The following is a 22,600-nucleotide window of genomic DNA, read 5'->3' as shown; positions in this document are numbered from 1 at the left end:
AAAACCCATTTAGTAAGATCCCAAATAGCACTTACCTGTGACACATGTCTGGCAAGTATCCTGATATATGAACTGAATACATGAAAAATGTAGACTCAGTTTCCCACTACAAGTCGTAAAAGCTGTCACTGTACATAAATGATCTGAGGAAGATGTTCTTGTATTCCCACAGGGAATATTAACACAATAACAATTTAAATACTTCAGAAACATTATTATGAGCTGTAAATGTATAAATGATCTCACAATCCAAGAGAACAAGTATGTTTTATCGGATTACGGAAAACCTTTGACTTTAACTTGAAAGAGCCAGACTAGGGATCTTCTCTGATAAATGTGAGAGAACACAAAAAAGCAGCACTTAAATGTATATTTTACTCACAGATTTTCTGTCATCCATATGGAAAAACAGAATTTAAATCATTAGCCTTTTTGCATTAAAAAATATGAAGCAAACTAAGATACTAGTTAAAGTTGTGCATGTGCTGCCAATGCTCATTACTTATAAGCACTTACTACTTATGCAAGCAAGCATTATAAGGAAGTGCTTATCAGCCAATGAGCATTAACAGGAAGTACCTGTTAGCCAATTAACATTAGTAGAACGTACACAACTGTTGTATTAATTTCTATGTAAATTAAAAAGTATTTTACTTCACGTTTTTATGCTGTTGTACACTGCTTACTATTTTAATAGCAATTATAACTAATAATAACAATGGAGATTATTAAAGTATATAATGGGCTAAAGGAGACTACACCCTGAATGGCTCTGGACTATTGAACAAACATAGATTGATTACCAGATTTATTTTATTCTCAGCATTTTCTTTTTGCACATGCAAATTACTTTGGGTGCAAATACCCAAAGAGTAATACGCGGAAAACACACATGGTCTTCTTGCTCACATGCCTAAAGGGAGGCACCTTACTGATTAGGCCCAAAAATGCAAAAATGTACACGTGAGGTTTATTGATTTGCCTTGTTAAGAAGAAAAGCCTGGTATTTTGTAGCTCTTCTGTATTTAAGAAGAAAAATCATTTTACAACCGGATATGTCTTCTCCATTAAAGGCGTTTTTTCGCCTAAAGAGACTGCACCACAAGTTGCACTGGCCAACTGAACAATCACATAATTTTTTTGTCAAACTTTTGATAATTATCAGTACAGTGTCTTTAAATTTTATTTAAGTCATCTTTATTATTATTATTATTAGCAGTAGTAGAAGTAATAATAATAACAATAATTCACCTATTTTGTTTGTGAGATGTTTATATCATTGGTCAGAATACACAAATAATATCCAACTATAAAGCTAATTATAGCAAAGTGAGCTTATCAATTTCTAACAAAATACACCATTTATTTTGTAATACATTTATTTTTTATTATCAATTCAATGTTCTGCTCATTAAATACTATGCTGTGAGGACTGGTATAAGCTTGTAGCTGCTCTACCTGATAAACTTCTGTCTTACAAGAAAAAATATACAGTATATTACATACATACAGTGGGGCAAAAAAGTTTTTTTAGTCAGCCACCAATTGTGCAAGTTCTCCCACTTAAGAAGATGAGAGAGGCCTGTAATTTTCATCATAGGTATACCTTAACTATGAGAGACAAAATGTGGAAACAAATAAATATAAAAAATAAATAAGGAATATTGATCATCCTGAATCAAGGCAAATAAATGTTTAAACACATATATTTAGAACTTTATATAAAAGTGCCCAACCATAGCTTAGAGTGTCACAAAAAATAAGACTTACTTACCCCAGGACACTCATCTACATGTAGTAGAAAGCCAAACCAGTACTGAAACGAGAATCAGTAGAGGTAATGGTATATATATAAGAGTATATCGTCGATCTGAAAAGGGAGGTAAGAGATGAATCTCTACGACCGATAACAGAGAACCTATGAAATAGATCCCGTAGAAGGAGACCATTGAATTCAAATAGGCAATACTCTCTTCACATCCCTCTGACATTCACTGCACACTGAGAGGAAAACCGGGCTCCAGCCTGCTGCGAAGCGCATATCAACGTAGAATCTAGCACAAACTTACTTCACCACCTCCACGGGAGGCAAAGTTTGTAAAAACTGATTTGTGGGTGTGGTGAGGGGTGTATTTATAGGCATTTTGAGGTTTGGGAAACTTTGCCCCTCCTGGTAGGAATGTATATCCCATACGTCACTAGCTCATGGACTCTTGCTAATTACATGAAAGAAATAAGTATTTGGTCAATATCAAAAGTTCATCTCAATACTTTGTTATATATCCTTTGTTGGCAATGACAGAGGTCAAACGTTTTCTGTAAGTCTTCACAAGGTTGTCACACACTGTTGCTGGTATGTTGGCCCATTCCTGCATGCAGATCTCATCTAGAGCAGTGATGTTTTGGGGCTGTCGCTGGGCAACACGGACTTTCAACTCCCTCCAAAGGTTTTCTATGGGGTTGAGATCTGGAGACTGGCTAGGCCACTCCAGGACCTTGAAATGCTTCTTACGAAGCCACTCCTTTGTTGCCCGGGCGGTGTGTTTGGAATCATTGTCATGCTGAAAGACCCAGCCACGTTTCATCTTCAATGCCCTTGCTGATGGAAGAAGGTTTGCACTCAAAATCTCATGATACATGGCCCCATTCATTCTTTCATGTACACGGATCAGTCGTCCTGTTCCCTTTGCAGAGAAACAGCACCAAAGCATGATGTTGCCACCCTCATGCTTCACAGTAGATATGGTGTTCTTTGGTTGCAACTCAGCATTCTCTGTCCTCCAAACACGACGAGTTGTGTTTCTACCAAACAGTTCTACTTTGGTTTCATCTGACCATATGACATTCTCTCAATCCCCTTCTGGATCATCCAAATGCTCTCTAGCATACTTCAGACGGGCCCGGACATGTACTGGCTTAAGCAGGGGGACACGTCTGGCACTGCAGGATCTGAGTCCCTGGCGGCGTAGTGTGTTACTGATGGTAGCCTTTGTTACGTTGGTTCCAGCTCTCTGCAGGTCATTCACGAGGTCCCCCCATGTGATTCTGGGATGTTTGCTCACCGTTCTTGTGATCATTTTGACCCCACAGGGAGATCTTGCGTGGAGCCCCAAATCGAAGGAGATTATCAGTGGTCTTGTATGTCTTCCATTTTCTTATTATTGCTCCCACAGTTGATTTCTTCACACCAAGCTGCTTGCCTATTGCTGATTCAGATTCCCAGCCTGGTGCAGGTCTACAATTGTGTTTCTGGTGTCCTTCAACAGCTCTTTGGTCTTCACCATAGTGGAGTTTGGAGTGTGACTGTTTGAGGTTGTGGACAGGTGTCTTTTATACTGATAACAAGTTCAAACAGGTGCCATTAATACAGGTAATGAGTGGAGGACAGAGGAGCATCTTAAAGAAGAAGATACAGGTCTGTGAGAGCCAGAAATCTTGCTTGTTTGTAGGTGACCAAATACTTATTTTCCACCATAATATGCAAATACATTCTTTCCAAATCGGACAAAGTGATTGTCTGAATTTGTTTCCATATTTTGTCTCTCATAGTTGAGGTATACCTATGATGAAAATTACAGGCCTCTCTCATCTTCTTAAGTGGGAGAACTTGCACAATTGGTGGCTGACTAAATACTTTTTTGCCCCACTGTATTTTGATCTCTGTATATGTCTATTCTATCCGAGTGTGTATCTCCATGACTTTTTCCTTCTGTCTGATGATGTCCCTGACATGATTGCTAGGGAATGATCTAAGGTTTAAAAGGTTATATATTTACCTGCTACTAATATAGAGTTATGGGAAACAGTTTCCAAAGTGGATGGGGCAATTTCCACTCTGGCTAAAAACATAATTTATGTAAGAACTTACCTGATAAATTCATTTCTTTCATATTAGCAAGAGTCCATGAGCTAGTGACGTATGGGATATACATTCCTACCAGGAGGGGCAAAGTTTCCCAAACCTCAAAATGCCTATAAATACACCCCTCACCACACCCACAAATCAGTTTAACGAATAGCCAAGAAGTGGGGTGATAAGAAAAAGTGCGAAAGCATAAAAAATAAGGAATTGGAATAATTGTGCTTTATACAAAAAAATCATAACCACCACAAAAAGGGTGGGCCTCATGGACTCTTGCTAATATGAAAGAAATGAATTTATCAGGTAAGTTCTTACATAAATTATGTTTTCTTTCATGTAATTAGCAAGAGTCCATGAGCTAGTGACGTATGGGATAATGACTACCCAAGATGTGGATCTTTCCACGCAAGAGTCACTAGAGAGGGAGGGATAAAATAAAGACAGCCAATTCCACTGAAAAATAATCCACACCCAAAATAAAAATTAAATTTTTTAATGAAAAAAACTGAAATAATAAGCAGAAGATTCAAACTGAAACAGCTGCCTGAAGTACCTTTCTACCAAAAACTGCTTCAGAAGAAGAAAACACATCAAAATGGTAGAATTTAGTAAAAGTATGCAAAGAAGACCAAGTTGCTGCTTTGCAAATCTGATCAACCGAAGCTTCATTCCTAAATGCCCAGGAAGTAGAAACTGACCTAGTAGAATGAGCTGTAATCCTTTGAGGCGGAGTTTTACCCGACTCGACATAAGCAAGATGAATTAACGATTTCAACCAAGATGCCAAAGAAATGGCAGAGGCCTTCTGACCTTTCCTAGAACCGGAAAAGATAACAAATAGACTAGAAGTCTTTCGGATATTTTTAGTAGCTTCAACATAATATTTCAAAGCTCTAACTACATCCAAAGAATGCAATGATTTCTCCATAGAATTCTTAGGATTAGGACATAATGAAGGAACCACAATTTCTCTACTAATGTTGTTGGAATTCACAACTTTAGGTAAAAATTTAAAAGAAGTTCGCAACACCGCCTTATCCTGATGAAAAATCAGAAAAGGAGACTCACAAGAAAGAGCAGATAATTCAGAAACTCTTCTGGCAGAAGAGATCGCCAAAAGGAACAAAACTTTCCAAGAAAGTAATTTAATGTCCAATGAATGCATAGGTTCAAACGGAGGAGCTTGAAGAGCCCCCAGAACCAAATTCAAACTCCAAGGAGGAGAAATTGACTTAATGACAGGTTTTATACGAACCAAAGCTTGTACAAAACAATGAATATCAGAAAGATTAGCAATCTTTCTGTGAAAAAGAACAGAAAGAGCAGAGATTTGTCCTTTCAAGGAACTTGCAGACAAACCTTTATCCAAACCATCCTGAAGAAACTGTAAAATTCTCGGAATTCTAAAAGAATGCCAGGAAAAATGATGAGAAAGACACCAAGAAATATAAGTCTTCCAGACTCTATAATATATCTCCCTAGATACAGATTTACGAGCCTGTAACATAGTATTAATCACAGAGTCAGAGAAACCTCTTTGACTAAGAATCAAGCGTTCAATCTCCATACCTTTAAATTTAAGGATTTGAGATCCTGATGGAAAAAAGGACCTTGCGACAGAAGATCTGGTCTTAACGGAAGAGTCCACGGTTGGCAAGAGGCCATCCGGACAAGATCCGCATACCAAAACCTGTGAGGCCATGCTGGAGCCACCAGCAGAACAAACGAGCATTCCTTCAGAATCTTGGAGATTACTCTTGGAAGAAGAACTAGAGGCGGAAAGATATAGGCAGGATGATACTTCCAAGGAAGTGACAATGCATCCACTGCTTCCGCTTGAGGATCCCTGGATCTGGACAGATACCTGGGAAGTTTCTTGTTTAGATGAGAGGCCATCAGATCTATTTCTGGAAGTCCCCACCTTAGGGATTTTGTCCCAAAACTCTAATCTGTCAGATGGCACAGGATATAATTGCTTAAAACGTTTAGAAGGGGTAAATGAATTACCCAAATTATTCCATTCCCTGGAAATTACTTCAGAAATAGCACCAGGAACAGGAAAAACTTCTGGAATAACTACAGGAGATTTAAAAACCTTATCTAAACGTTTAGATTTAGTATCAAGAGGACCAGAATCCTCAATTTCTAATGCAATTAGGACTTCTTTAAGTAAAGAACGAATAAATTCCATTTTAAATAAATATGAAGATTTATCAGCATCAACCTCTGAGACAGAATCCTCTGAACCAGAAGAACTATTATCAGAATCAGAATGATGATGTTCATTTAAAAATTCATCTGAAAAATGAGAAGTTTTAAAAGACTTTTTACGTTTACTAGAAGGAGGAATAACAGACATAGCCTTCTTAATGGATTTAGAAACAAAATCTCTTATGTTATCAGGAACACTCTGAGTATTAGATGTTGACGGAACAGCAACAGGTAATGTAACTTTACTAAAGGAAATATTATCTGCATTAACAAGTTTGTCATGACATTCAATACAAACAACAGCTGGAGGAACAGCTACCAAAAATTTACAGAAGATACACTTAGCTTTGGTAGCTCCAGCATCAGGCAGCGATTTTCCAGAAGTATCTTCTAACTCAGTTTCAACGTGGGACATCTTGCAATATGTAATAGAAAAAACAACATATAAAGCAAAATTGATCAAATTCCTTAAATGACAGTTTCAGGAATGGGAAAAAATGCCAGTGAACAAGCTTCTAGCAACCAGAAGCAATAAATAATGAGACTTAAATAATGTGGAGACAATATTGACGCCCATATTTTTTTAGCGCCAAAAAAGACGCCCACATTATTTGGCGCCTAAATGCTTTTGGCGCCAAAACTGACGCCACATCCGGAACGCCGACACCTTTGGCGCAAAAAAACGTCAAAAATGACGCAACTTCCGGCGACACGTATGACGCCGGAAACAGAAATAAATTTTGCGCCAAAAAAGTCTGCGCCAAGAATGACGCAATAAAATGAAGCATTTTCAGCCCCCGCGAGCCTAACAGCCCACAGGGAAAAGTCAAATTTTAAGGTAAGAAAAAAATTGATTGATTCAAATGCATTATCCCAAATATGAAACTGACTGTCTGAAATAAGGAATGTTGAACATCCTGAGTTAAGGCAAATAAATGTTTGAATACATATATTTAGAACTTTATGAAAAAGTGCCCAACCATAGCTTAGAGTGTCACAGAAAATAAGACTTACTTACCCCAGGACACTCATCTACATGTTGTAGAAAGCCAAACCAGTACTGAAACGAAAATCAGTAGAGGTAATGGTATATATATATATATATATATGAGAGTATATCGTCGATCTGAAAAGGGAGGTAAGAGATGAATCTCTACGACCGATAACAGAGAGCCTATGAAATAGACCCCGTAGAAGGAGATCATTGAATTCAAATAGGCAATACTCTCCTCACATCCCTCTGACATTCACTGCACGCTGAGAGGAAAACCGGGCTCCAACCTGCTGCGGAGCGCATATCAACGTAGAATCTAGCACAAACTTACTTCACCAACTCCATAGGAGGCAAAGTTTGTAAAACTGATTTGTGGGTGTGGTGAGGGGTGTATTTATAGGCATTTTGAGGTTTGGGAAACTTTGCCCCTCCTGGTAGGAATGTATATCCCATACGTCACTAGCTCATGGACTCTTGCTAATTACATGAAAGAATGTACTACTATACCTTTGGAAGACAGTATTTCTTTAAGACCCATTGGACAGAAAGTTAGAATCCTTTCATAGAAGGGCTTTTTTACATGCTGGTTATATTCTCAGGCCAGATACTTATATTGCTGATTGGGTGCTACTTCTACCTACTGGTTATCCAGTCTTTCAGAGAAGTTTTCTGATGACCCTGTTAGTGGAAATTTATGTTTGCTTCAGAATGCCAATTCTTTTATTTGTGATGCTTTGTTCGATATTATGAAAATAAACGCCAAAAACTTTAGCAATTCTTGCCAGGAGGGCCTTGTGGCTTAAATCCTGGAATGCTGCTATGTTGTCTAAATCTAGATTATTGTCTCTTTTTAGGGAAATAAGGTATTTGGGTCTGATTTAGATTATTTTATTTCTACTATTACTGGAGGTAAAGGAGATTTTCTTCCTCAAGACAGGAAGTGTAAAACAAAATCCAAAGCTTCTAATTGTTTTTGTTACTTTCGTCAGAATAAAGAACATAAAACTCCTCTGTTCAAAAGCAAGTTTCTTTTGATTCAGTCTGGAGACCTAATGCTAACTGGAATAAGTCTAAACAGGGTAAGAAATTTGTCCCCTCGTCTAAAAAACGCATGAAGGTGCAGTCACAGACCCAGTAGTTCTGGTAGGGGGCAGATTAAACCTCTTTCAGGAGGCTTGGTTTCAGTCTGTCCCAGATCCCTGGGTTCAGAATATTGTTTCTTAGGCATATCAAATTGGATACAGAACAAGACCTCACAGGGGAAAGTTATTTTTCTGTCAAATATTCCAAGGAATCCTTTAAAAGCTCAATTTTTTTTTCAAACCTGTCTTGATTGTTCCAGTTCCTTTGCAGGCTCTGAAAAAGTTTGTAAGGATTCCATCTTTCAGAATGGAAACTATCAGGACTATTCTGAATTTTGTTCAGCTTGGTCAGTTTATATAAAAGCAACAAATACTCAGCGCTACTCCTCTATTTAAAAAACTATCTATGGGTAATGTTATATTGCAATTTGCTCTTAAAATAATATTAATAAATAGTGTGTATAATTAACACATTTAAGTTACCACTGTAACGTCCCAAGATATATAAATGTCCTTATTTAAATATGAAATCCTGTGTAAAAAGTAGGTTGTCACAGATGACAGGACATCAAATTTTCCCGCGGTATAGCTGAGATCCGGAATGTATGCAGCTCTTCAATTGGAAAGATCCTTGGGACATTCCACAAACACAGTAGAGCAAAGACAAAAAACAAGAGAAGCGCAAAAAAATGGATCTCTGTGCAGTGTTAAAAACACCTTTTAATAAACCCCTAGCATAAAGTTAAAAACTCACAATATAAAAAATACAAGTGTGCATTCAGTGCATACATGTGCACAAACAGATATTACCGTATATGTAGTTGAGTCTGTCTTCAAAGTGTCCAGAGACTCCACGGATTGATTTTAGCGTGTTTGGTAGTCTTCAGTCCAAACCTATATTGTGAGATACTGTGAGATGGTTTAGATTGGTGTCAGCTTGTCTGAACCTTCAGTTTTTTTGCCTCTGTGTATGGAAGTACTAGGTCTCATGATTGCAGCTTCAGATGCAATTCTATTTGCTTGATTTCCCATTAGACCGCTTCAGCTTTGTATGCTGTGTCAGTGGTGCAGGGATTATACTCAGCTGTCTCAAAAGTTATTTTTAGATCCCAGTACAAGTCAGTCTCTAACTTGGTGGTTCGATCATCAGTTTATTATTCAGGGGGCTTCTTTTGCTCGTCCTATATGGAATGTGATCATTTCAGATGTAATTCTTTCAAGTTGGGGAGCTGTTTGGGGGCTATGACAGCACAGGGGGTTTGGGATCCTCAGGAGGCAGGGTTGCCAATCAATGTTTTAGAACTCTGTGCAATTTTCAAGCTTGCACCTCTGTTGAAAAGGGAGTCTTATGTCTGTTTCCAGACAGACAAAATTACAGCAGTAGCTTATGTCAACCATCAGGGGGAACTCACAGTTCCCTGGTTATGATGAGGTGTTTTGAATTCTCTCTTGAGAAGAAGCCAATTCTTTTCTAGTTTCTGCAATTCACATCCCAGGAGTGAACAATTGGGAGGCAGACTTTCTCAGTCGTCAGTTTCTACACCAAGGGGAGTGGTCTCTTCATCAGGATATGTTCGAGTAGATTGTGGGTCTTTAGGGTTTATCAGAAATAGATCTGATGGCTTCTCGTTTGAACAACAAACTTCCCAGGTACTTAGCAGAGGTAGTTAATGCTCTAGTAGTTCCTTGGTCATTCCAACATGATTTCCAAGATAATGCTATCATGATTGCCCCAGCGTGGCCTTACAGGATTTGGTTTGCAGATCTGGTTCAGATGTCCAGTTGGCCTCTTCCTCTGCAGTCAGACCTTTTGTTCTTCTTTCCATCCGGCTCTCAAGTCTCTAAGATTGAAAGCATGGAAATTGAACGCTTAGTTCTGAGACATAGAGGTTTCTCAGTTTCTATTATTGAAACTCTGAATCAGGAGTGTAAGCCTGTTTCTAGGAAGATTTATCAAAAGGTTTGGAAAACTTCCATTTCCTGGTGTTTAAATCATGTTTTTTCTTCCTGGAATTATCTTAGAATTCTTAGGATTCTTCAGTTTTTGCAGGATGACCTAGATAAGGGTTTATCTGCCAGTTCCCTGAAAGGGCAGATTTCAGCTCTTTCAGTTTTGTTCCATAGAAAGATTGCTAATTTTCCTGATGCTCACTGTTTTGTTCAGGCTCTGGTCCGAATTAAACCTGTTATCAAGCCTATTTCTCCTCTTTTGAATCAAAACCTAGTGTTTTGCAGGCTTCTCTTTTTAAGCCTATGCATAAATTAGATGTTAAAATACTTTCTTGGAAAGTATTGTATTTTTGGCTATTTCCTCTGCTAGAAGAGTTTCTGAATTGTCTGCTCTTGTGAGCATGCATGTTTGATTTTTCAGCAGGATAAGGCTGTTTTTTTTTTTTTTTATAAAAATTTCTGTTATTTTCTAAAAAGAAAATGTATGCCTTCCTGATAAATTTATTTCTTTTTTGACACGATGAGTCCACGGATCATCTTAATTACTAATGGGATATTCACCTCTTGGTCAGCAGGAGGAGGCAAATAGCACCACAGCAGAGCTATTAAATAGCTCCTCCCTTCCCTCCCACTCCAGTCATTTGACCAAAGTTTGTAAGAGAAAGGAAAAGCCAAGGTGCAGAGGTGTTTACATAACACACAACCTGTCTAAAAGAAACAGGACGGGCCGTGGACTTGTGTCAAAAAATAACTCAATTTATCAGGTAAACATACATTTTCTTTTCTTTTTTAAGACACAATGAGTCCACGGATCATCTTAATTACTAATGGGATTCAATACCCAAGCTAGAGTACACAGATGATACGGGAGGCACAAGACAGGGAACCTAAACGGAAGGCACCACTGCTTGATCAACCTTTCTCCCAAAAGCGGCATCAGCCGAGGCAAAAGTGTCAAATTTGTAAAACTTTTAAAAAAGTGTGAAGAGAAGACCAAGTTTCAGCCTTGCAAATCTGTTCCACAGAAGCCTCATTTTTGAATGCCCATGAAGAAGCAACAGCCCTCGTGGAATGAGCCGTAACTCTCTCTGGAGGCTGCTGTCCAGCAGTCTCATATGCAAAATGTATACTCTTCAGCCAAAAAGAAACAGAAGTAGCCATAGCTTTCTGTCCCTTACGTTTTCCTGAGAAAATCACAAACAAAGAAGAAGACTGACGAAAGTCCTTAGTCGCACGGACCATGTCCAAATTGTGCAGAAGTCGTTCTTTTTGAGAAGAAGGATTAGGACACAAAGAAGGAACAATAATCTCCTGATTAATGTTCCGATCAGAAACTACTTTAGGAAGAAATCCTAATTTAGTACGTAAACAACCTTATCTGAATGGAAAATAAGGTAAGGAGACTCGAACTATAATGCCGAGAGCTCTGACACTCTACGAGCAGAAGAAATCGCAACAAGAAACAAAACTTTCCAAGATAATAACTTAATATCTAAAGAATGCAAAGGCTCAAATGGAGCCCCTTGCAGAAATTTGAGAATTAGATTAAGACTCCATGGAGGAGTAACTGGTTTGAACACAGGCCTGATCCTGACCAAGGCCTGACAAAAGGATTGTACATCAGGAACATCCGCCAGACGTTTGTGTAACAAAATAGATAAGGATAAGATTTGACCCTTTAGGGAACTCATCGATAAACCCTTCTCCAAACCCTCTTGGAGGAAAGACAAAATTCTAGGAATCCTAACTCTACTCCATGAGTAGCCCTTGGATTCACACCAATGAAGATATTTACACCATATCTTATGGTAAATCTTTCTAGTCACAGGCTTATGAGCCTGAATCATGATCTCTATGACCGATTCAGAAAACCCCAGCTTGGACAAAATTAAGCATTCAATCTCCAAGCAGTCAGCTTCAGAGAAACTAGATTTGGGTGAAGCAATTGCCCTTGAATCAGAAGGTTCTTCCTCAACGGAAATCTCCAAGGTGGCAGAGATGACATGTCCACCAGATCTGCATACCAAATCCTGCGAGGCTAAGCCAGAGCAATAAGAATCCCCAATGCCCGCTCCTGTTTGATTCGAGCAATGACCAGAGGAAGAAGAGCTAACGGAGGAAATAGGTATGCTAGGCTGAAGGTCCAAGGAACCGCCAGAGCATCTATCAATTACAACTGGGGGTCCCTGGACCTCGATCTATATCTCAGGAGCTTGGCATTGTGTCGAGATGCCATGAGATCTAACTCTGGCCGACCCCATTTGAGAATCAGGCTGGAGAACACTTCCGGATGGAGTTCCCACTCTCCTGGATGAAAAGTCTGCCTGCTCAGAAAGTCCGCCTCCCAGTTGTCCACCCCTGGGATGTGGATTGCCGACAGATGGCAAGAATGGGCCTCCACCCACCGAATTATCTTGGCTACCTCGGTCATCGCTAAGGAACTCCTCGTTCCACCCTGATGATTGATGTAGGCCACTAAAGTTATGTTGTCCAACTGGAATCTGACAAACTGGGCCGAGGCTAACTGTGGCCAGGCCAGAAGAGCATTGAATATCGCTCTCAGTTCCAGGATGTTTATAGAAAGAACAGCCTCCACCAGAGTCCACACTCCCTGAGTCTTTAGGGAAGCCCAGACAGCTCCCCACCCTAGAAGGCTGGCCTCTGTTGTAACAATCACCCAGGACGGTCTGCGAAAGCAGGCTCCCTGGGATAGATGATCCAGAGACAACCACCATTGAAGTGAGTCCCTTGTCTCCTGTTCCAGGGTTATTCGAGGAGACAAGTATGCATAATCTCCATTCCATTGCCTGAGCATGCTTAACTGCAGAGGTCTGAGGTGGAACCGAGCAAACGGGATGATGTCCATTGCCGCCACCATTAGCCCGATTACTTCCATGCACAGGGCCACTGATGGCCGAGGAGTGGACTGAAGGGCTAGACAAGTATCGATAATCTTTGATTTCCTGACTTCTGTCAGAAAAATCCTCATAGATATAGAATCTATTAGAGTTCCCAAGAAAGTCACCCTTGTATTTGGGACTAAGGAACTCTTTTCCAAAATTACCTTCAACCTGTGAGCTCTCAGGAAGGATAGTACCACATCGGTATGGTATCTTGCTTGTTGAAAAGATGGTGCCTGGATTAGAATATCGTCCAGATAAGGTGCCACCGCAATGCCCCGTGGCCTTAGAACCACCAGTAGAGACCCCAGAACCTTTGTGAAAATTCTGGGGGCCGTGGCCAGACCGAAAGGAAGAGCCATGAACTGGAAGTGTTTGTCTAGAAAAGCAAACCTCAGGAACCTATGATGATCTCTGTGGATAGGAACATGTAGATATGCATCCTTTAAATCCACTGTTGTCATAAATTGAGCCTCCTGGATCAATGGAAGAATGGTACAAATAGTTTCCCTCTTGAATGACGGAACCCTGAGAAACTTGTTTAGACTCTGGAGATCTAAAATTGGTCTGAAGGTTCCCTCCTTTTTGGGAACCACGAAAATTTATTTTCAAAAAACCCTGCCCCTGTTCCTGTACTGGAACGAGAACAATCACTCCCAAGGTGGAGAGGTCTCCTACATAATGTAAGAACGCCTCTTTTTTTTATCTGGTCTGCAGATAATCTTGAAAGAAGAAACCTGCCTCTGGGAGGAAAATTTTTGAACTCCAATTTGTATCCCTGAGACGCTATTTCTACTGCCCAGGGATCCTGAACGTCCCAAACCCAGGCCTGAACGAAGAATGAAAGTCTGCCCCCTACCAGATCCAGTCCCGGATTGGGGGCATGCCCTTCATGCTGTTTTAGATTTAACCTGCAGGCTTCTTGGATTGCTTACCCTTGTTCCAAGACTGGTTGGGTCTCATGTGGGCTTAGATTGTTCCTGCTTAGCAGAGGAAAAGGAGGAATTTCCCTTGAAATTCCGAAAGGAACAAAAATTACTCTGTCGTCCTTTTTGTTTTTTTCTCTTATCCTGAGGGAGGAGATGACCCTTACCTCCTATGATATCAGAGATAATTTCCGTCAGGCCAGGTTCAAACAAGGTCTTCCCCTTGTAAGGAATTGCTAGAAGCTTAGACTTAAATGACACGTCTGCAGACCAAGGCTTTAAGCATAAGGCTCTGCGGGCTAGGACAGAGAAACCCAAACTCTTAGCTGCCAGTTTTATAACCTGAAGGGAAGCGTCCATTTTAAACGCATTAGCTAACTTCAGAGCTTTAATCCTGTCTTGGATTTCCTCCAAGGAAGTCTCAGTCCTGAGAGACTCAGACAGAGCATCAAACCAATATAAATACGCTCCTCACCACACCCACAATTCAGTCTAACGAATAGCCAAGTAGTGGGGTGAAAAAGAAAGGAGTAAAAAGCATCCACAAAGGAATTTGGAAATAATTGTGCTTTATACAAAAAAATCATAACCACCATAAAAAGGGTGGGCCTCATGGACTCTTGCCAATATGAAAGAAATGAATTTGTCAGGTAAGTTCTTACATAAATTATGTTTTCTTTCATGTAATTGGCAAGAGTCCATGAGCTAGTGACATATGGGATAGCAATACCCAAGAATTGGAACTCCACGCAAGAGTCACTATAGAGGGAGGGATAAAATAAAAACAGCCATTTCGCTGAAAAAAAAATAATCCACAACCCAAATATACGTTTATTCTCATAAATGAAAAGAAAAACTTAAATCATAAGCCGAAGAATCAGACTGAAACCGCTGCCTGAAGAACTTTTCTACCAAAAACTGCTTTCGAAGAAGCAAATACATTAAAATGGTAGAATTTAGTAAATGTATGCAAAGAAGACCAAGTTGCTGCTTTGCAAATCTGATCAACTGAAGCTTCATTGTTAAAAGCCCACACAGTGGAAACTGACCTAGTAGAATGAGCTATAATTCTCTGAGGCGGGGCCTGACCCGACTCCATATAAGCGTGAAAAGCTTTAACCACAATGCCAAAGAAACGGCAGAAGCATTCTGACCTTTCCTGGAACCAGAAAAGATTACAAATAGACTAGAAGTCTTCCTGAAATCTTTAGTAGCTTCAACATAATATTTCAGAGCTCTCACCACATCCAAAGAATGTAAGGATCTCTCCAAAGAATTCTTAGGATTAGGACACAAGGAAAGGACAACAATTTCTCTATTAATGTTGTTAGAATTCACAACCTTAGATAAGAATTTAAATGAAGTCCGCAAAACTGCCTTATCCTGATGAAAAATAAGAAAGGAGATTCACAAGAGAGAGCAAATAATTCAGAAACTCTTCTAGCAGAAGAGATGGCCAAAAGAAACAACACTTTCCAAGAAAGTATTTAAATGTCCAAATAATGCATAGGCTAAAATGGAGGAGCCTGTAAAACCTTTAAAACCAAATTAAAACTCCAATAAGTAGAGATTGATTTAATGACAGGCTTGATATGAACCAAAGCCTGAACAAAACAGTGAATATCAGGAAGCTTAGCAATCTTCCTGTGAAATAAAACAGAAAGTGCAGAGATTTGTCCCTTCAAGGAACTTGCAGACAAACCCTTATCCAAACTATCCTGAAGAAACTGTAAAATTCTAGGAATTCTAAAAGAAAGCCAAGAGAATTTATGATAGAAACACCATGAAATATAAGTCTTCCAAACTCGATAATAAATCTTTCTAGAAACAGATTTACGAGCCTGCAACATAGTATTAATCACAAAGTCAGAGAAACCTCTATGACTAAGCATTCAATTTCCATACCTTCAGATTTAAAGATTTGAAATCCTGATGGAAAAAACGGGCCTTGAAACAGAAGGTCCGGCCTTAATGGAAGTGGCCAAGGTTAGCAACTGGATATCCAAACAAGATCCGCATACCAAAACCTGTGAGGCCATGCTGGAGCCACCAGCAGCACAAACGATTGCTCCATGAGGATTTTGAAGATCACTCTTGGAAGAAAAACTAAAGGTGGAATATAAGCAGGTTGATAATACCAAGGAAGTGTCAACGCATCCACTGCTTCCGCCTGAGGATCCCTGGACAGGTACCTGGGAAGTTTCTTGTTTAGATGAGAAGCCATCAGATCTATTTCTGAAAGACCCCACATCTGAACAACCTGAGAAAACACATCTGGATGGAGGGACTACGACCCCGGATGTAAAATCTGACGGCTGAAATAATCCGCTTCCCAATTGTCTATACCTGGGATACAGAAATTAGGCAAGAGCTGGAATCTGCCCTAGCAAGTATCCGGGATACTTCTTTCATAGCTTAAGGACCCATCCTGATGATTGACAAATGCCACAGTTGTATTGTCTGTCTGAAAACAAATGAACGGTTCTCTCTTCAACAGAGGCCAAATCTGAAGAGCCCTGAAAATCGCATGGAGTTCCAAAATATTGATTGGTAATCTCGCCTCTTGAGATTTCCAAACCCCTTGCACTGTCAGAGATCCCCAACCTGAAAGATCACAGTGCAGGTTGGAAAAAGAGGCCCCTAGAACAATATGATGGCGATTTAACCACCAAGTCAGAGATAGTCGAACATTGGGATTTAAGGATATAAATTGTGATACCCTTGAAAAAACCCTGCACCATTGGTTCAGCACACAAAGCTGGAGAGGTCTCATATGAAAACGAGCAAAAGGGGATTGCGCCCAATACTGCAGTCATGAGACCTAAAACTTCCATGCACATAGCTACTGAAGGGAATGACTGAGACTGAAGGTTCCGACAGGCTGCAACCAATTCAAAACGTCTCTTGTCTGTTAGAGACAGAGTCATGGACACTGAATCTATCTGGAAACCTAAAAAGGGGACCCTTGTCTGAGGAATCAAAGAACCTTTTAGTAAATTGATCCTCCAAACATGTTTTTGAAGAAACAACACTAGTTGATTCGTGTAAGATTCTGCAGAATATAAAGACTGAGCCAATACCAAGAAATAATCCAAAAAAGGAAACACTGCAATATCCCGTTCTCTGATTACAGAGAGCAGGGCACCAAGAACCTTAGAAAAGATTCTTAGAGCTGTCACTAGGCCAAAAGGAAGAGCGACATATTGGTAAAGCTTGTCAAGAAAAGAGAATCTCAGAAACTGAAAATGAACTGGATGAATCAGAAAATGATCTTAAAAAAGAAGTACTATCTTCCATAGGAATAGTAGTACGCTAAGCAAGAGTAGAGATAGCCCCATAAACTTTGGGGATCTTTTCCCAAAACTCCAATGTAACTGCTGGCAAAGGATACAATTCTTTTTTTTTTTTAAAAAAAAACCCTTTAAAGAAGGAAAAAGAAGTACCAGGCCTATTCCATTCCTTAGAAATCATATTAAAAAAACATAATTTATGTAAGAACTTACCTGATAAATTCATTTCTTTCATATTAGCAAGAGTCCATGAGCTAGTGACGTATGGGATATACATTCCTACCAGGAGGGGCAAAGTTTCCCAAACCTTAAAATGCCTATAAATACACCCCTCACCACACCCACAATTCAGTTTAACGAATAGCCAAGAAGTGGGGTGATAAGAAAAAAGTGCGAAAGCATATAAAATAAGGAATTGGAATAATTGTGCTTTATACAAAAAAATCAAAACCACCACAAAAAAGGGCGGGCCTCATGGACTCTTGCTAATATGAAAGAAATGAATTTATCAGGTAAGTTCTTACATAAATTATGTTTTCTTTCATGTAATTAGCAAGAGTCCATGAGCTAGTGACGTATGGGATAATGATTACCCAAGATGTGGATCTTTCCACGCAAGAGTCACTAGAGAGGGAGGGATAAAATAAAGACAGCCAATTCCTGCTGAAAATAATCCACACCCAGATTAAAATTTTAATGAAAAAACATAAGCAGAAAATTCAAAACTGAAAACACTGCCTGAAGTACGTTTCTACCAAAAACTGCTTCAAAAGAATTTTTAGTAAAATTATGCAAAGAGGACCAAGTTGCTGCTTTGCAAATCTGATCAACCGAAGCTTCATTCCTAAACGCCCAGGAAGTAGAAACTGACCTAGTAGAATGAGCTGTAATCCTTTGAGGCGGAGTGTTACCCGACTCAACATAAGCATGATGAAATAAAGATTTCAACCAAGATGCCAAAGAAATGGCAGAAGCTTTCTGGCCTTTTCTAGAACCGGAAAAGATGACAAATAGACTAGAAGTCTTTCGGAAAGACTTAGTAGCTTCAACATAATATTAGAAAGCTCTAACAGCATCCAAAGAATGCAATGATTTCTCCTTAGAATTCATAGGATCAGGACATAATGAAGGAACCACAATTTCTATACTAATGTTGTTAGAATTCACAACCTTAGGTAAAAAATTCAAAAGAAGTTCGCAGCACCGCCTTATTCTGATGCAAAATCAGAAAAGGAGACTCACAAAAAAGAGTAGATAATTCAGAGACTCTTCTGGCAGAAGAGATGGTCAAAAGAAACAAAACTTTCCAAGAAAGTAATATAACGACCAAAGAATGCATGGGTTCAAAAGGAGGAGCTTGAAGAGCCCCCAGAACCAAATTCAAACTCCAAGGAGGAGAAATTGACTTAAAGACAGGTTTTATACAAACCAAAGGTTGTACAAAACAATAAATATCAGGAAGATTAGCAAACCTTCTGTGAAAAAGAACAGAAAGAGCAGAGATTTGTCTTTCAAGGAACTTGCGGACAAACCTTTATCTAAACCATCCTGAAGAAACTGTAAAATTCTCGGTATTCAAAAAGAATGCCAAGAAAAAAGATGAGAAAGACACTAAGAAATATAAGTCTTCCAGACTCTATAATATATCTCTCTAGATACAAATTTACGAGCCTGTCACATAGTATCAATCACAGAGTCAGAGAAACCTCTTTGACGAAGAATCAAGCGTTCAAACTCCGTACCTTAAAAAATTAAGGTTTTGAGACAGAAAGACTGGTCTTAACGGAAGAGTCCACAGCTGGCAAGAAGCCATCCGGACAAGAACCGCATACCAAAACCTGTGAGGCCATGCTGGAGCTACCAGCAGGACAAACGAGCATTCCTTTAGAATATTGGAGAATACCCTTGGAAGAAGAACTAGAGGCGGAAAGATATAGGCAGGATGACACTTGTAAGGAAGAAATAATGCATCCACTGCCTCCGCCCGAGGATCCCGGGATCCGGACAGATACCAGGGTTTCTTGTTTAGATGAGAAGCCATCAGATCTATTTCTGGGAGTTCCCACATTTGAACAATCTGAGGAAATACCTCTGGGTGAAGAGACCATTTGCCCAGGTGCAACGTTTGGCGACTGAAATAATCCGCTTTCCAATTGTCCATACCTGGGATATGAACCGCAGAGATTAGACAGGAGCTGGATTCCGCCCAAACCAATATTCGAGATACTTCTTTCATAACCAGAGGACTGTGAGTCCCTCCTTGATGATTGATGTATGCCACAGTTGTGACATTGTCTATCTGAAAACAAATGAACAACTCTCTCTTCAGAAGAGGCCAAGACTGAAAAGCTCTGAAAATTGCACGGAGTTCCAAAATATTGATCGGAAATCTCACCTCCTGAGATTCCCAAACCCCTTGTGCCGTCAGATACCCCCACACAGCTCTCCAACCTGTAAGACTTGCATCTGTTGAGATTATAGTCCAGGTCGGAAGAACAAGAAGCCCCCTAAACTAAACGATGGTGATCTGTCCACCATGTCAGAGAGTGTCGTATAATCGGTTTAAAGATATTAATTGAGATATCTTTGAGTAATCCCTGCACCATTGGTTCAGCATACAGAGCTGAAGAGGTCGCATGTGAAAACGAGCAAAGGAGATCGCATCTGATGCGGCAGTCCTAAGACCTAAAATTTCCATGCATAAGGCTACCAAAGGGAATGATTGTGACTGAAGGTTTTGACAAGCTGAATAACAATGTTAAACTTCTCTTGTCTGACAAGGACAGAGTCATAGACACTGAATCTATCTGGAAACCTAAAAAGGTTACTCTTGTCTGAGGAATCAATGAACTGATTGGAAAATTGAACCTCCAACCATGAACTTGAAGAAACAACACAAGTCGATTCGTATGAGATTCTTCGAAAATGAGAAGACTGAGCAAATACCAAGATATCGTCCAAATAAGGAAATACCAAAACCCTGTTCTCTGATTACAGAAAGAAGGGCACGAGAACCTTTGAAAAAAATTCTTGGAACTGAGGCTAGGCCAAACGGTAGAGCCAAAAAACTGGTAATGCTTGTCTAAAAAGAGAATCTCAGACACTAAAAGTGATCTGGATGAATCAGAATATGCAGATACACATACTGTAAATCTATTGTAGACATATAATGCCCTTGCTAAACAAAAAGCAGGATAGTCCTACAATAACCATCTTAAATGTTGGTATCCTTACATAACGATTCAATATTGATAGATCCGGAACTGGTCTGAAGGAATTGACCTTCTTTGGTACAATGAAGAGATAAAATAAAACCCCAGCCCCTGTTCCAGAACTGGAACTGGCATAATTACTCCAACCAACTCTAGATCTGAAACACATTTCAGAAATGCTGAGCCTTTGCTGTGTTAACTGGGACACGGGAAAGAAAAAAATCTCTTAGCAGGAGGCCTTAACTTGAAGCCAATTCTGTACCTTTCTGAAACAATGTTCTGAAACCAGAGATTGAGAACGGAATTGATCCAAATTTCTTTGAAGAAAACGTAATCTGCCCCATACCAGCTGAGCTGGAAAAACATGGGTACTTAGGAGCTGGCTATAGATTTCTATAAGGCTTGGATATATTCCAAACTGGAAATAGTTTCCAAACTGAATACCGCTCCTGAGGATGAAGGATCAGGCTTTTGTTCCTTGTTGTGAGGAAAGGAACGAAAAAGATTATTAGACCTAAATTTACCTTAGATTTTTTTTATCCTTTGGTAAAAAAGTTCCCTTCCTTCCAGAAACAATTGAGATAATTTAATACCCTGGAAAGAAAGGGAAAGCAAAGTTGACTTAGAAGACATATCAGCATTCCAAGTTTAAACCATAAAGTTTTTCTAGCTAAAATAGTTAGAGACATATACCTGACATCAACTCTAATGATATCAAAAGATGGTATCACCAATAAAAATATTAGCATGTTATAGAATAATAATAATGCTATAAAATTATGATCTGTCACTTGTTGCGCTAAAGCTTCTAACCAAAAAGTTGAAGCTGCAGCAACATCCGCTAAAAATAAAGCAGGTCTAAGAAGATTACCTGAACATAAGTAAGCTTTTCTTAGAAAGGATTCAATTTTCCTTAAATAAAGTACTATCTGCCGTAGGAACAGTAGTACATTTTGCAGGAGTAGAGACAGCCCCATAACCTTAGGGATTTTGTCCCAAAAAAACTCTAATCTGTCAGATGGCACAGGATATAATTGCTTAAACGTTTAGAAGGAGTAAAAGAATTACCCAAATTATTCCATTCCCTGGAAATTACTTCAGAAATAGCATCAGGGAGATTAAACACTTCTGGAATAACTACAGGAGATTTAAAAACCTTATTTAAACGTTTAGATTTAGTATCAAGAGGACCAGAATCCTCTATTTCTAATGCAATTAATACTTCTTTAAATAAAGAACGAATAAATTCCATCTTGAACAAATACAAAGATTTATCAGTATCAGAATGATGATGTTCATTTAAAAATTCATCTGAAAAAAGAGAAGTTTTTAAAAGACTTTTATGTAAACTAGAAGGAGAAATAACAGACATAGCCTTCTTAATGGATTTTAAAAATAAAATCTCTTATGTTTATCAGGAACACTCTGAAAATTAGATGTTGATGGAACAGCAACAGGTAATGTAACAGTACTAAAGGAAATTTTATCTGCATTAATAAGTTTGTCATGACATGCAATACAAACAACAGCTGGAGAAACAGATACCAAAAATTGAAGCAGATACACTTAGCTTGGTAGCTCCAGCACTAGACAGCGATTTTCCTGTAGTATCTTCTGACTCAGATGCAACGTGAGACATCTTGCAATATGTAAGACAAAAAAACAACATATAAAGCAAAATTGATCAAATTCCTTAAATGACAGTTTCAGGAATGGGAAAAAATGCCAAAGAACAAGCTTCTAGCAACCAGAAGCAATGAAAAATGAGACTAAAATAATGTGGAGACAAAAGCGACGCCCATATTTTTTAGCGCCAAATCAGACGCCCACATTATTTGGCGCCTAAAATGCTTTTGGCGCCAAAAATGACGCCACATCCGGAACGCCGACATTTTTGGCGCAAAATAACGTCAAAAAATGACGCAACTTCCGGCGACACGTATGACGCCGGAAACGGAAAAGAATTTTTGCGCCAAAAAAGTCAGCGCCAAGAATGACGCAATAAAATGAAGCATTTTCAGCCCCCGCGAGCCTAACAGCCCACAGGGAAAAAAGAGTCAAATTTTTGAAGGTAAGAAAAAAATGAATAATTCAAATGCATTATCCCAAATATGAAACTGACTGTCTGAAAAATAAGGAAAGTTGAACATTCTGAGTCAAGGCAAATAAATGT

Source organism: Bombina bombina, chromosome 4 (genome assembly GCF_027579735.1).
Source record: "Bombina bombina isolate aBomBom1 chromosome 4, aBomBom1.pri, whole genome shotgun sequence".
NCBI classification, from domain to species: Eukaryota; Metazoa; Chordata; class Amphibia; order Anura; family Bombinatoridae; genus Bombina; species Bombina bombina.
Note: the sequence above shows the minus strand (reverse complement) of the source record.